The sequence below is a fragment of the Loxodonta africana genome, chromosome 1 (assembly GCF_030014295.1).
Source record: "Loxodonta africana isolate mLoxAfr1 chromosome 1, mLoxAfr1.hap2, whole genome shotgun sequence".
NCBI lineage: Eukaryota > Metazoa > Chordata > Mammalia > Proboscidea > Elephantidae > Loxodonta > Loxodonta africana.
In genome coordinates this window covers 130,853,507-130,869,151 of record NC_087342.1, presented here as the reverse complement: position 1 = coordinate 130,869,151, position 15,645 = coordinate 130,853,507, and the positions used below count along the sequence as shown (strand labels likewise).

The window sequence follows — 15,645 nt, the reverse complement described above, 5'->3', positions numbered from 1 at the left end:
GCATTATTCTGCCTTCCTTAAGGAAACCATGCAAACATTTTTGGCCCTGTTTGGGAATGATGCGCATATACTTATTAATATTGTTTATCCTAATAGAAATAAAATAATTGTATAGCAGGGTGATGGGAAATTGGGGATTTTCTTTAAAATTTCCTGTGGCAATTCAGCAAATTCTACTCATTGTTTACATTTAGTTTTCAGTATACTCCCTAGCTTTCCCAGGTGGAATTAATTACTCCGTCTTTTCTGCTCTATGGAAATCCTGGTGGTGTAGTGGTTAGGTGCTAAGGCTGCTAACCAAGAGGTCGGCAGTTTAAACCCGCCAGGTGCTCCTTGGAAACTCTATGGGGCAGTTTTACTCTGTCCTGTAGGGTTGCTATAAGTCGGAATCAACTTGAGGGCAGTGGGTTTGGTTTTGGTTTTGGTTCTTCTGCTCTATAGAGTTTTGTTCAGTTATAACACTTAGTGTGTTGTAATCCAATTTATATTCTGTCTCCTCAAATTGACTGTGAGCTCCTTGAAGAATGTATGGCATATATCTGCACAGAAAAGAGTCCCACTAAAATGTTAACAGTGATTATCTTTGGATATTAAAGTTACTTGCTATCTTTTAAAAAACACTATTTTACCATTAATTTGAATTTTCTAATTATTTTTATTTATTCAGCAAGTTTGTATTGATTTTGTGCCAGTTACTGTTTTAGGCATTAGATAGTATCCAATGAGCAAAATAGAACAGAACTTCGATCCTTGTGGAGCTTAAATTCTTGTGAAGGAGACTGACAAAAAAAACAAAAATGCAGAAAAGAAATAGAAGTGGAAAATGAAGAGGAAGGGGGAAGAAGAGGGGAAGGAAGAAGGGAGAAGGATGAAAATGAGAAGGAAGAAAAAGTAGCAGCAGTAGAGAGTGAGCAATAATGATTATAGATCTTTTGGAGGTAAAGGCAAGGTAAAGGATGGTTCCTAATTGGGAAAGTCTTGTTAAAAATGGAAGATGTAAGCAGGTTTGTGTGCCCTGGGTTTCTTAAGGATCATTTCTAGCAGAGAAAGTTTCTTTTCAGGGAAAAAAAAAAAAAGTACTGTAAACTCCAAATCCAAGATGTACAAAAGACTGTTGCTGTGGGTAGTGCTGATAGATGGGGTTAGGTGGATCCTACCTTCACCAGCTCTTCCTGACTTCCTCATTAACTGTCCTAGCCCCTGAATCACCTTCAATAAACCTAAGACTGTTATCTGTAGACTTACCAGAAAAGATAGTAGAGTGTATTTAAATGCATATATGTTAAAGCATGACAGGGTCAAATTCTTGGTAAAAATTGGTGAGGATGTTAAGAACACAACTTTGAAAAGGAGACAGGACATAGCTCTTTGGGACAGAAAAACAAATATGAGAATGGGAGAAAGTATACAGAAGTGTTCAAATGATGGAATAGTTGTTTGAGGTAATTTTAGCCACCCCTCTCAGCTGAAGGAGCACCAAAACCACCCCAAACAAGAATAATGATAATGATATTCAAATTTAATGTATTTGCTGTCTTTAATATTATGTAAAATGTGAATAAATGCACCTTTAGAAAACTTTGCTCTGTTTATTGGTCCAAAAGAATATGATATAATTAAAAACAGTGTTATTGCTTAAAAATGCAATTACAAGACGTGGCCCTTCATCCTCCCTTTTAACCAGATTACCACTCTGTGCCACTCCTGGTTAATGGTTGAAGGGAATGTAAAAGGAGACATCACATTGGATGGCTTCCATTTTTTCAGGAAAGTAGAGCGTTGGCTCACATTTTAAGATTTGTGACCTTGAAAAAAGAAAAAAGATGTCTGAAGCAGCAATGAAAGGCATTACATAAATACACTGAACTTAAATAATGTGGCTTAGAGCCTATCTCAACTCTTACTATTATATGGTGCTTTTTTTTTTATTCCCTTTCTTTCTTATCAATAGTAACAATAATTAATAATATTTTGCTACTCCCCTGCAAATTTTGGAAACCCTGGTGGTGTAGTGGTTAAGTACTATGGCGGCTAACCAAAAGGTTGGCAGTTCAAATCCACCAGGCACTCCTTGGAAACTCTATGGGACAGTTCTACTCTGTCCTATAGGGTCATTATGAGTCGAAATCGACTCATTGGCAGCAGGTTTGGCTTTTTTGTTTTTCCTGCAAATTTACCCATTTAAATCTCAAACTACTATTTTAACTTTGGTCTTAAATGATTATTATTTGTGTTATTTTTATGTGTGCCTATGTACTATTAATCTACAACATTAGCAGAAGTATACGGGTTGAATCACCTAGATAAATATCAGTATTCTGATGAAAGAAAATTTCAAATATAGGAGTGAGATAATGGGGCTTCTTTAATATACTAGCAGTAAGTCAAGAGTTGGGCATGGCAAAGAATCTACTATTCTAGGTAAGTTATTGCTACTAGCATCGATTCTGTACTGTGACCAGGATGATAATAAACTATTATCTGTCCACCCAAGGAAGATAATTGCTAAATGTAATGATTGGTTTAGGGGAGAATAGGATGGCAATTCTTAGGTGAAACTGATGCTGCTATTCTGATGCAGACCTGGGACTGGGAATTTAGCGGGTGTGACACCTCCTTTGCTGTAGAACACTGCTTATTAGCCCTGGAGTCAGGAAGTAGTTGAAGGAATCCAGTAACATCTGAGTTCTGTTTTTTTTTTCATTCAGTAAGAGAAAGAATACAACAGTTTCTGTTTGGGTAGAGGACAGGATAATATGTAATGTGATTTAATCAACTGTGGAAAGAAGTAATAAGACAGCCAAACGTGAAATAAAAGGCAAATTGCATATAGCAGGTTCATCCTATACCAAATCCCGCCATATTCATAGTTAGACATCAGCCTTTTCCACCTTTCCGTTATTCTGCCCCTCATTCCTGGTGAAGCTTCCTCCCACTGTGGCCCAGGGAACTAGAATCTTCACTGGAATACTTACCTTTAGATCTGCCTTTTACAGGAAGTTTCTAGACGTAGCCCACTTCCCATTCCTTGTCAAGATCATCAGACTTTCTTCTCTCTCGTCTTGATATCATACTGTGGAAAGCAATTTGGTAAGATATTAACAACATGTAATAATTGTTAACTACTGCTCCAGATCTTTCACCGTTCTTGACAATTGGAGTCACCATACACATCTGAAGGTGGGGTGAAAAATAGAGTGGAACACAGGCTGAAAAATCTTTATAAAAAGCAATTAGACCTCTCATGTAACTTTTACCACCTCATACAGGTATACAACTGTTCCAGCTAAAGACAGAAGGCTTATCATCTAGGCAGTTGATCCAGAGAAGATGTGGACTGTAGGACAGAAAGCACAGCTGATGGCAGGGATGAATCATTATACCAAAAATTTTAAGAATAAGTGTGTGCGTGTGCATGTGTGTGTGTGTGTGTGTGTATAGCATAAACCTGCTATTTAGAAATAGGGAAGTAAAAAATAGAATAAAGAGCTAATACAGTTTAAAATGATTTACTTTTTGGTAGTAGGAATAAGTGGAGAGGAAGGATGGGGAGGCACACTGTTGTTTTTTGTTGTAATCCTTACAATAGTATTTGACTTTAAAAAATGTATATATACATTATTTTGAAGAAAGAATGAAGTAAAGAAGAAAAAGAAAGAAAGGAGGAAAACAAGGAAGGATGAAGAAAGGGAGGAAGAAAGGGGAGAGAGAGAGAAACAGAGGTAAGGGAGCTACAGATAAATAATAGTGTGATATGTGTTGGAACCTGTAGAATGTATCAGGTATCTGTGTGTGTGTTGTGGGTACAGGGGGAGAAGAAGTTGTGGTCTGTCCTACATTTTTCTCTTTTAGGAACTACTCATTTCTTGTGAGTTGGAGTCCACTTGACAGCAAGGGGGCATTTCCAAATCTTTGTGATTATGATAAGGGAGTTCATTACCCAGCTCCACCTTCCTTGAAACAGAGGAAGCACAAGACCCCAGGCTAAACAGTGTATCTCATGGTGCTGGATTGGTTCAGCTGTGGACACACTGTTGATAAGGAATGATATAGATTATATGGATATGGAGGATGGAGTGGGGAGAGTGTGTCTCATTCTTTCCTCTAGATTTCTTAGCTATAACCCTGGAGCTGCTAGAGGTCTTCCTTGCTACTGTATGATTGAGCCTTCCTCGATTAAAACAAAGAAAAAGGAGATCAGCAGAAAGTAGAGATAGACATTTCTATACATGAGATATTGTACCCAGATTCGCTTATGCCTGAAATCGGAATCTACTAGTTATCTGAGCTGATATATCACTTTTGTGCTTTGGCTAGTTTGATTTGGTTTCTGTCGCTTGCTGCCAAAAGAGTCCTCAGTATACAGAGCCTAATCTCCCTTTTCTCCAAGTCCCTGTCTTGTTTGCTCAACTAATTTCAGACAATCACAGTTCTCCCACATGAAAACTCACGTTCAAAAACCCATCAGCCTGAACTTTGTTTTGAAAGTAAATTGACATGTTATTTTACTCAGGAATATTTGAATATTTATACGGCATGAAATAGGAGGTGAATAATATGGTGTTCTTTTGTATTTGATTTTATTTCCTTTAGGACATTTTGACTGTCTGGCAATCTAGGTAATCATTAGTCAAGTTTCATCTTGCAGCATTTTGAAATTATTTGCAAAAGAGACAGGAATATGTTTACCTTTTGTAAACAAAAATTTGTTAGCGAAAACCGTGGTTAGCTTTAAGCATAAACTTTAGGATAATGTTTAAACAACAGCTTAACTAGGTCAATTATTTATATTTTTCTAGAAATAAAATCAGACCTCTAAAAATTTGTAGTCAAATTATTGATTTTTTCTTTTTAAAAATTCATATATATATATATATCTTAATGCATATAACTATATTTTCTAAATGTTTCCCTTTTCAATCATTTTTTTAATCATTCAGTCACCCTTTCTACCATTTCCAGAAACTTTAGGCTCCACATTATTATTCTTCCCTCCTCCTGCTCGAAGATGAGGGCCTTGATTTTGAGAGATGGTGATGGTGATGTGAGATGCAGGGTGTGGAATGTGCTCCTCGAACTGTCAAAATGTTTGTTCAACAGGTCCATTTGCTGAATGAACTTTTCTGGCTAAAAGTTAGAGGAAAGACTTCTTAAAAGAGTATTAGCAGAAAGGCATTTTGTAGTCTTGGGGTTCACTGTATTAATCCAAGGAAGTCACTGAATTGAGTTTTTTTTTTAATCAACTGTAATGTAATTCCCACTTAACTAGATAAATGCATTTGTGTTTGTTTTATCCATTCTGTTTATAGTTGTAAAATGTCTGCCACAAACAGGATGAAATTTTTGGTAACTTGGCATAATTGTACATCTTTATTGTTGTCAGAGTCTTCAGATTTTATGAACTCTTCATAATTTGTAATAACAATTCTGAAACAATTTTTTGGGAGGTTTCTCAGTTCCTAACTGTGATATATTGGTAAAAAGTACTATCTCCTTCCTGTGATAGGTAAAGTTCAAGCTCAATCACTTCCTGTTGCTATTGCAGGTATTATTAGGATGTCCCCTTACAGGGAAAGATAAAGGCCAGACTGAAACTGAGCCATCATGCACTTTATGTGGAGAGAAAATGTCAGAGCCAGACAGAGGATAGTGGAATTTATTTCCATGATATAGGGATGACCTCATCACTCTTGCATGGTACTGCAAATTGATAATGAGAGCAACTCTGTGTCTAACGAAAGCCAATTCCTCAGCATACAATATTTGTGACATATTTAATTTATGAAGTTCTCCATCTTTAAATTTTCCCAGAGTTTAAATTTAGTGATAGCTATTTCTACCTTCTCACTCTTGGGATGCAGTATTGTGTCAGAAGTGACCTTCAGAAGTAGGAAGGAAAGGAGAATGAGAGGGAGATGGTCTTTTGTCAAATTTAACCTGTACTCATAGAAAAGTTACTTCCCTTTTTCAACACCTCAGTTTCACGTCTTGCTCTCTCTCCACATCAGAGATTTCTAATAACAAACATTAGTTTCTTAAAATAGTCAGTATCCCATGTACTATTTTAAGATACAAAGTTGTTATTATTAAGGAAAAAGTTTTGCAGAGCAACTGAAAGTAGAATCAAAGAATCCTAATTCTTAAGAGACTCCCGACATGCAAAATGCTTGAACAATTTTCTCTGATACCAAAGCAACCTCAGGCAGATTACTATGCACCCTTTTCTAAGGTTCTCCAAAGGTAGGGATTTGATTCGTTTTTGTAGAAGCCTCTTTTTGAATTTTATCATGTCTACCAACAAACCTCCCTTCTCTCTAGTGTAAATCTCTTCTCAACCAGAATTTAAGCCCATTTTCCACCTTATATAACCCTCATAGCTATGGGGAAAGTTGGCAAGTATTATCCTTATAAAAATCTTTTACACTTTTTAGTGGTCATCATTTTGTTACCTCCACTTCTGCAGATTAAATAACCCCCATTTCTTTCTCCTTTCTTAATAGACATTATTATCATCGTGTCCATTTTGGCCTGCCTTTTCCAAATTCTCTAAATTGCCTTTAAAATATGGAGACCAACATAAAGTTTATACAAATATAGGAGAACCGTTGCCTATTCTTATCAGGCTCAATTCCTCTAAGTGTGAGCTTTTTAAAGAGCCAGTGCTGACTCATTATAAACTCATGGTCTGTTATCAGCTCTCACTTTAAAAAAAATATATGGTCCTGATGTCTAGCCTGTGATTTCCATAATTAGAGTTGTGTTTGGTTTAGGATTCAAAGGGTTGGGGGATGCCTGGTGAAATCTTTTTTTGGGGGGGGCTGGCATGACATGAGTGATGAATTGCACCCCCATTTGGAAACTGTCAAATCTCTTTATTCCACATTTGTGAAGATGGGCTGATTAAGAACATAAAATGTTTACTCCAGGAAGAGGAGAGCTAGTTGTCGACTCACTTGACATTACTATGTAAAGATACATTCCTAATAAGCAGAAGTAAGCTAGTGTTTGTTGTTTAAGAAAAATTTCCGACCTGAAACTCATCTCATGTTTCATATATATTTATATATTGTTATATTTATGGTATTAAACAATATTTTAAAATTTATTATGTGTCCTCAATGTGCTAGGCATTGTGTAGAAGAGAAGCATAGTTCTTGACGCCTATAACCTTGTAACAGCGCAGCACACACATGTAGAATACACATCTGTGTAAATATAGTCACAGGTATTTAAGACAATGTAAATGTTATAAGTTCTCTTTTCTATTTTAGGATTTATTTAAATGTTTTTTTCTTATTAAGTAAAACCAGGTTGACATTGAAAACATTGTCAGACACATGAATCTAAATGTGAGAAATCTCACTGCTTTCTAAACTCATACTTTCTCCGAAATGAGTTTGAATTTCAAAAAGATTTTTTTAATGAAGGAGAAGTGATGGCTTAGCAGATGGCAGATGGAAGCTTGTTCTAGGTTTTTTGAAATAGCATAAACTGTCCTGTAAAGTATCTATAGAAGGAGAGAGACAGAAGGAGAGATGATTGGTATTTCTTGGTTAGCGTGTTGGAAGCAGGTGGGAAAAATGATGGAGGTGATTTAGGTAGGCGGGTTGGGCAGAGTGACATGGACATCCAGACTGAATGGCAATGCGGGATGGAGCACCACTGAAAGTCTTTGAGGAGGAAGATAATCTCTGCAGCAGCAAAGAAAGAAGTACCAGTTGGCTAAATGAGAAGAGAGAGAATACAAAAAATAAAGAGAAGAGGAGACAGGGCAGATGGTGAACACTCAACCCAATAGAAAGCATGCCAGCAACTCTTTCTAACTTCCTATTGTTAATTTCTCCACTCAAGAGAAGGCACGGAACTAGTGCAATTAAAAGCAAGTTTAACCAAAGAGTCTCTACTTTCCAAAGGCACACATCCATCAGGATTCTAGCACAGCACATGTATTCTACAACTATATGGCACTATGTTTACAATGATGAACAAAATATTGATAGTTCCAGCCCTGGTGGAACTTCTAGTTTACTTGGGGAGGGATACAAAAAATAAGTAAATAATCAAGTAAATATGTTACAGATTGCAACAGATGCTATGAGGGGGAAATAGCAAGGTGCAGTAAGAGAGGTTATCTGGAAATGTGGAGGATGAGAAAACCACTTTAGCAGAGTGATGGTGATGAAAATACCTCTGAAGAGGCGATATTCGAGATTAGACATGAAACCAGAGAAGCCAGTGGAAAGTGCTGCAAGTGGAAGGAACAGCCTGGTGATCGTAAGGAGGGAAAGAGCTTAGTGTGTTTGAGGACTTAAAGAAGATCAGTGTGGCTAGAACATGGGTTACAGGCAAGAGCAGTAGGAGATGAGACTGGACCAGATCCGGTGGACCCTTGTGGCCCGTATTAAAAACATTTTGATTCTAAGTAAAATGGGAAGCCACTGGGAGGTTTTAAGCAGCGTGTGGCAGAATCTGATTTATATTTTCAACAGATTGTTTTGGCTATTGTATTGAACATGGCAGGATTATAAACAGACAGCTGTTGTAATAATTTAGGTGAGAGGGGATGATGGATTTTATTATGCCAGGGGCAGTTGAGATGAAGAGAAATAAATGGAATCAAGATGTGTTTGTAGCTGAATTGACAGGACTTGGATTAGATGTGAGTCACGAGAAAGAAGGGGGAAGAAAAACCAGCTCTCAGGTTAGAGCGACTGGGTGAATGGTGTTGCCATCTATACAGATGTGGAAGATACATGGGAAAGAACACAGATGGAGAATTGAGAATTACAGGCACTTTTATTTTAGATACATAAAATTAGAGATACCTGTTAAATGTCTAATTGGAGATGTCAAATAACTGCTTAATATGTGAGTCTGGAGTTCAGAGGTGGTATCTGAATTGTAGATGTAAACTTGGAAGTTATTGGCATATAGATGGTATATGAGACATTTATAAGATCATATATAATATAGCATACACCTATTCTGTGGATGTGAAATATCCCAGATACAAAAATAAGTATTTTATCGTGAAGTCATATTTGCCGTCTTTGATGTTTCAGGTCATATAAGCTTTAGATTTTATTGTAGAATGGGCATTAATGCCTAGCTCAGTCTCACTTAAATGGAGTTTTGTGGAGATTTCAGGATACATTTGAAGACAGAGAGCTTAATGGGTTTTGAAGATTATGGTCTGACAAGCAAAAGGTGAGAGAATCCAATTAGGATTCTCCAGGGCAAAGCTTTAACCCTCATCAGTTTTCCACTTGCTTCCTTGCTACTGCTTTGGGCCCAGAGGATGTGATTTTTTTTATTTACTCCTTTCAGATGGCTAAGGACATCTTCTCTATTATTAAGTCACCAATTAGGATCACTATATCATCCTTCTTGCCTCTTGGCTATTATAATAATAATCACAATTAACATTTTGGAGTGATCTTTTATAACTCCAGATTGTTTTCAAAAACACTACCTAATTATTCCTCAGTATACTCTTGTGTAAAAGGAAATGATTTCACTGATGTAAGAATGGAACAACAGGTAAATCCAAACCATTACAACATCTGTTGTTTATTCAAACCATGTCTGAGATTGTTTGCTAGGTGAAATTTCTTAGCCAGTGAGCACATTGTATTAGATTTTTAAAGAACACAGTAGCAGAGAATGAGTTCATGGTCCTACTAAAGTTAAACTTCCATTTTCCTAAAGCCTACGGAATGAGTCCTTGATAGCTGAATTTTCTATGGGACTAAAGTTTACCTCTTTATTTGTAGGACTTGGGATATCTTAACCATTTTACATAAAATATTTTTAAAACATGTTTCAATATCTTTCCACCTTCTTAATAAGAATAGATTTAATATAATTTAATTCTTTCTAGAAGATTTAGGATCATCATTATAAAAATTAATGGTCATTCTGAACTGCAATAATATGAGGCCCACATCCCAGAAGCTACAGGTTTGTCTTCTGATCTCTCTAAAAGAAGGCCACAGATGGCTATACTCTTACCTTTATCCACTTTCAGTACCTTTTGCTGTCCCTGTTCCTGCTTACAGCTCTTTTCCTAACGTATTCATGTACTTATTTTTCATCGGTCTCATCAGACAGCCAACGCCTAAGGAATTCTACTCAGGCAGAAATCCACAAATTTTAAGGACATGTATATCCATATTGGCTTTTTTATTTATTTGTTTTTTAGTAAGCTCAGATTAATATAAAACCATCATATCACTTACTTATCTACCTACAGGATGATTCTAAATTCCTATATATGGATTCTCATTTAGACTATTCTTATGGCCCCAAAGCTCCAAGCTCAGATAGTAGTATAAAATACTGTCTGGAAATAGTGAACTCCATAAGACTATGGAAGCAGCTAATGTAAAATTTTGCCATATGGATTTATTTCAAGAATGCAAGGTTGATTTCACATTTTAAAGAAATCAATAAGTAGAATTTACCACATTAACAGATTAAAGGATAAAATATGATCATCTCAGTTGATGCAGATAAAATATTTGCTAAAATTCAACTCCTGTTCATGACAAAGCCTACCAGAAAACTGAGAGTAAAAGGGAACTTTCTAAATCTCATAAAGTTTATCTACAAAAAGCCTACAGCTGACATACTTAATGGTGAAATATTGAATGTTTTTCCTTGAGTTTGGGAAAAAGATGAAGATATCTACCCTCAACACTCCTATTTAACATTTGTATAGAAGGTGTAATAAATCAAGAAAAATAAAAAGGTATAGTGATTAGAAAGAAAGAAGGAAAACTATCATTATTCACAGTGACATAATTGCATTTGTAGAAAATCTAAAAGAATCTATAAACAAAATATTAGTATTAATAAATTTGATAAGGTTGCTGAATATATGGTTAATATATAAAACACTGTTGTTTTTCTATTATACACAACAAATAATTAAAAATGTTATTTAAAAAAGACACCTTTTACAATAGCTAAAAATAAATCCAGTAAAAATGTACCAAACTGCAAAATATTGCTGAGAGAAATATAAGTGGAGTGATATACTCTGTTCATATGTTGGACACTTTAATGTTGTTGAGATGTCAGTTCTAAACTTGATCTATAGATCCAATTCAATTCCAATGAAAATCCTAACAAGTTTTTTTTTTTTTTTTTGGTGGAAACTGACAAGGTGATTCTAAAATTTTGATGGAAATTCTAATAGAAAGGCAACCTTTCAAAAGAAGAACAAAGCTGGAAAGCTATGCTATCAAATATCAAGACTTTATACTAGTTATTTTTCAGGGTACATTGACTGGAAGGGCTATAATAGTGTTTGAAATATTTCATGTCTTTATTATGTGGTAGTTATACAGAAATATACATATGTAAAAATCATTCAAGTTGAACACTTAAGATTTGTCATTTTACTATACATAAATTATAACTCATTTAAAACATACAATAAAATTGCTCACAGGGAAGCCTCTATAATCTGGAACGGGCGTTCTGTTTTAAAAAGCTCACAGTCAAAAGTGTAAAGCACACAACGAAATCTGCCACCATGACAGAGAGAGGGAGAGGAAAAGGTAGAATTTACTTCCCCCAGAAACAGGAAATAACAGAGCAACATGAAAAGAATTTTAAAATAACTGTATTTAAAATCAAAGAGAACAAAGACATAAATCATAGATTTATCAAAGAGATAAATTAAGGAATAGAACCCATACGACAATGACAGAAAATTTTATCTTGTATTTCCCTACCTGTCTATCTGCCTGTCTATCTATCTGTCTGTCTATCATCTATCATCTATCTATCTACCTACCTCCTTTCTTCCCTCCCTCCCTCCCTCCAGTTTTGTTTGAATCCAAAATCCATGCTCCTTTATTCCACAAGGATACCCTGGTGGCATAGTGGTTAAGTGCTTACAGCTGCTAACCAAAGGGTCAGCAGTTCAAATCCACCAGGCGCTCCTTGGAAACTCTATGGGGCAGTTCTACTCTGTCTATAGGGTCGCTATGAGTCGGAATCGACTCGACAGCACTGGGTTTGGTTTGGTTTTTGGTTTATTCCACAAAATGGCCTACATAAACCATTAAACAGATTCAAGAAACTATTTCAATTTTCCTGATGTTGGATTGAAGTATCTAGATTTAGATTTTAGCAGAAGAAAGAATTAGTAAACATAGATTGTTGTTATGTGCTGAGTCACCTCCAACTCATAGTAACCCTATATGACGGAGTGGAATTGGCCCATAGTTTGCTAAGCTGTAATCTTTTTTTTTTTTTTTGTGCTTTAGATGAAGGTTTACGGATCAAACTAGCTTCTCATTAAACTGTACACATATTGTTTTATGACATTGGTTAACAACCCCATGACATGTCAACACTCTCCCTTCTTGACCTTGGGTTCCCTATTACCAGCTTTCCTGTCCCCTCCTGCCTTCTAGTCCTTGCCCCTGCGCTGGTGTGCCCCCTTAGCCTTGCTTTGTTTCATGGGCCTGTCTAATCTTTGGCTGAAGGTGAACCTCAGGAGTGACTTCATTGCTGAGATAAAAGGGTGTCCAGGGGCCATACTCTTGGGGTTTTCCCAGTTTCTCTCAGGCCAGTAAGTCTGGTCTTTTTTTGTGAGTTAGAATTTTATTCTACATTTTTCCCCTGCTCTATTTGGGACCTCTGTTGTGATCCCTGTCAGAGCAGTCGGTGGGGGTAACTGGGCACCATCTAGTTGTAATGGACTCAGACTGGTAGAGGCCATGGTAGTTGTGGTTCATTAGTCCTTTGGACTATTCTTTCCCTTATGTCTTTAGTTTTCTTCATTCTCCCTTGCTCCCAAAGGGGTGAGACCAGTGGAGTATCTTAGATGGCTACTCACAGGCTTTTAAGACCCCAGATACTACTCATCAGAGTAGAATGTGGAACATTTTCTTTATAAACTATGTTATGGGGGGCCGGGCCAAGATGGCGGACTAGGCAGACGCTACCTCGGATCCCTCTTACAACAAAGACACGGAAAAACAAGTGAATCGATCACATACATAACAATCTACGAACCCTGAACAACAAACACAGATTTAGAGACGGAGAACGAACTAATACGGGGAAGCAGCGATTGTTTCCAGAACCTGGAGCCAGCGTACCAGTCAGGTACGGCACAAGCACAGAGAGCGGCTCCACCCCCCTGAACTAACCCCGGGAGGGGGACCAGCCGGTTCCACGGGCGGCGTGGGACGCAGCCAGTAGGAGAAGTCCCCGGGAGGCAGTGACTGGTCTTGGAGCAGAAAGAGCAGCGTCCGAGCCGGGGAACCGTCCCGCAGGGATTTGGACTGGACGCAGTGGATTTTCTGGAAAAACTAGTTTCCCAGTGATGGCTCGGAGACAACAATCCATATCAAACCACTTAAAGAAGCAGACCATGACAGCTTCTCCAACCCCCCAAACAAAAGAATCAAAATCTTTCCCAAATGAAGATACAATCTTGGAATTATCAGATACAGAATATAAAAAACTAATTTACAGAATGCTTAATGATATCACAAATGAAATTAGGATAACTGCAGAAAAAGCCAAGGAACACACTGATAAAACTGTTGAAGAACTCAAAAAGATTATTCAAGAACATAGTGGAAAAATTAATAAGTTGCAAGAATCCATAGAGAGACAACATGTAGAAATCCAAAAGATTAACAATAAAATAACAGAATTAGACAACGCACTAGGAAGTCAGAGGAGCAGACTCGAGCAATTAGAATGCAGACTGGGACATCTGGAGGACCAGGGAATCGACACCAACATAGCTGAAAAAAAATCAGATAAAAGAATTAAAAAAAATGAAGAAACCCTAAGAATTATGTGGGACTCTATCAAGAAGGATAACTTGCGGGTGATTGGAGTACCAAAACAGGGAGGGGGGACAGAAAACACAGAGAAAATAGTTGAAGAACTCCTGACAGAAAACTTCCCTGACATCATGAAAGACGAAAGGATATCTATCCAAGATGCTCATCAAACCCCATTTAAGATTGATCCAAAAAGAAAAACACCAAGACATATTATCATCAAACTCACCAAAACCAAAGATAAACAGAAAATTTTAAAAGCAGCCAGGGAGAAAAGAAAGGTTTCCTTCAAGGGAGAATCAGTAAGAATATGTTCTGACTACTCAGCAGAAACCATGCAGGCAAGAAGGGAATGGGACGACATATACAGAACACTGAAGGAGAAAAACTGCCAGCCAAGGATCATATATCCAGCAAAACTCTCTCTGAAATATGAAGGCGAAATTAAGACATTTACAGACAAACACAAGTTTAGAGAATTTGCAAAAACCAAACCAAAGCTACAAGAAATACTAAAGGATATTGTTTGGTCAGAGAACCAATAATATCAGATATCAGCACAACACAAGGTCACAAAACAGAACGTCCTGATATCAACTCAAATAGGGAAATCACAAAAACAAATTAAGATTAATTAAAAAAAAAATACACATAACAGGGAATCATGGAAGTCAATAGGTAAAAGATCACAATAATCAAAAAGAGGGACTAAATACAGGAGGCATTGAACGGCCATATGAAGAGTGAAACAAGGCGATATAGAACAATACAAGTTAGGTTTTTACTTAGAAAAATAGGGGTAAATAATAAGGTAACCACAAAAAGGTATAACAACTCTATAACTCAAGATAAAAACCAAGAAAAACGTAACGACTCAACTAACATAAAGTCAAGCACTATGAAAATGAGGATCTCACAATTTACTAAGAAAAACGCCTCAGCACAAAAAAGTATGTGGAAAAATGAAATTGTCAACAACACACATAAAAAGGCATCAAAATGACAGCACTAAAAACTTATTTATCTATAATTACCCTGAATGTAAATGGACTAAATGCACCAATAAAGAGACAGAGAGTCACAGACTGGGTAAAGAAACACGATCCATCTATATGCTGCCTACAAGAGACACACCTTAGACTTAGAGACACAAACAAACTAAAACTCAAAGGATGGAAAAAAGTATATCAAGCAAACAATAAGCAAAAAAGAAGAGGAGTAGCAATATTAATTTCTGACAAAATAGACTTTAGACTTAAATCCACCACAAAGGATAAAGAAGGACACTATATAATGATAAAAGGGACAATTGATCAGGAAGACATAACCATATTCAATATTTATGCACCCAATGACAGGGCTGCAAGATACCTAAATCAAATTTTAACAGAATTGAAAAGCGAGATAGATACCTCCACAATTATAGTAGGAGACTTCAACACACCACTTTCGGAGAAGGACAGGAAATCCAGTAAGAAGCTCAACAGAGACACGGAAGATCTAATTACAACAATCAACCAACTTGACCTCATTGACTTATACAGAACTCTCCACCCAACTGCTGCAAAGTATACTTTTTTTTCTAGCGCACATGGAACATTCTCTAGAATAGACCACATATTAGGTCATCAAACAAACCTTTGCAGAGTCCAAAACATCGAAATATTACAAAGCATCTTCTCAGACGACAAGGCAATAAAACTAGAGATCAATAACAGAAAAACTAGGGAAAAGAAATCAAATACTTGGAAAATGAACAACACCCTTCTGAAAAAAGACTGGGTTATAGAAGACATAAAGGAGGGAATAAGGAAATTCATAGAAAGCA

General features: G+C 36.7%; 1 long non-coding RNA gene across 1 annotated transcript in view; it reads right to left on the bottom strand.

The window, feature by feature from the left end:
• Nucleotides 1-215: 215 nt before the first annotated feature.
• LOC135231622 (uncharacterized) overlaps nucleotides 216-15,645 on the bottom strand; it is a 90,852-nt gene continuing 75,422 nt past the window's right edge. The window contains exons 2-3 of the long non-coding RNA XR_010322405.1: nucleotides 2,976-3,073; nucleotides 216-1,805 (exon numbers count right to left, since the gene is read on the bottom strand). This is a non-coding gene — a long non-coding RNA (uncharacterized LOC135231622). The remainder of the gene's footprint in view (nucleotides 1,806-2,975; nucleotides 3,074-15,645) is intronic.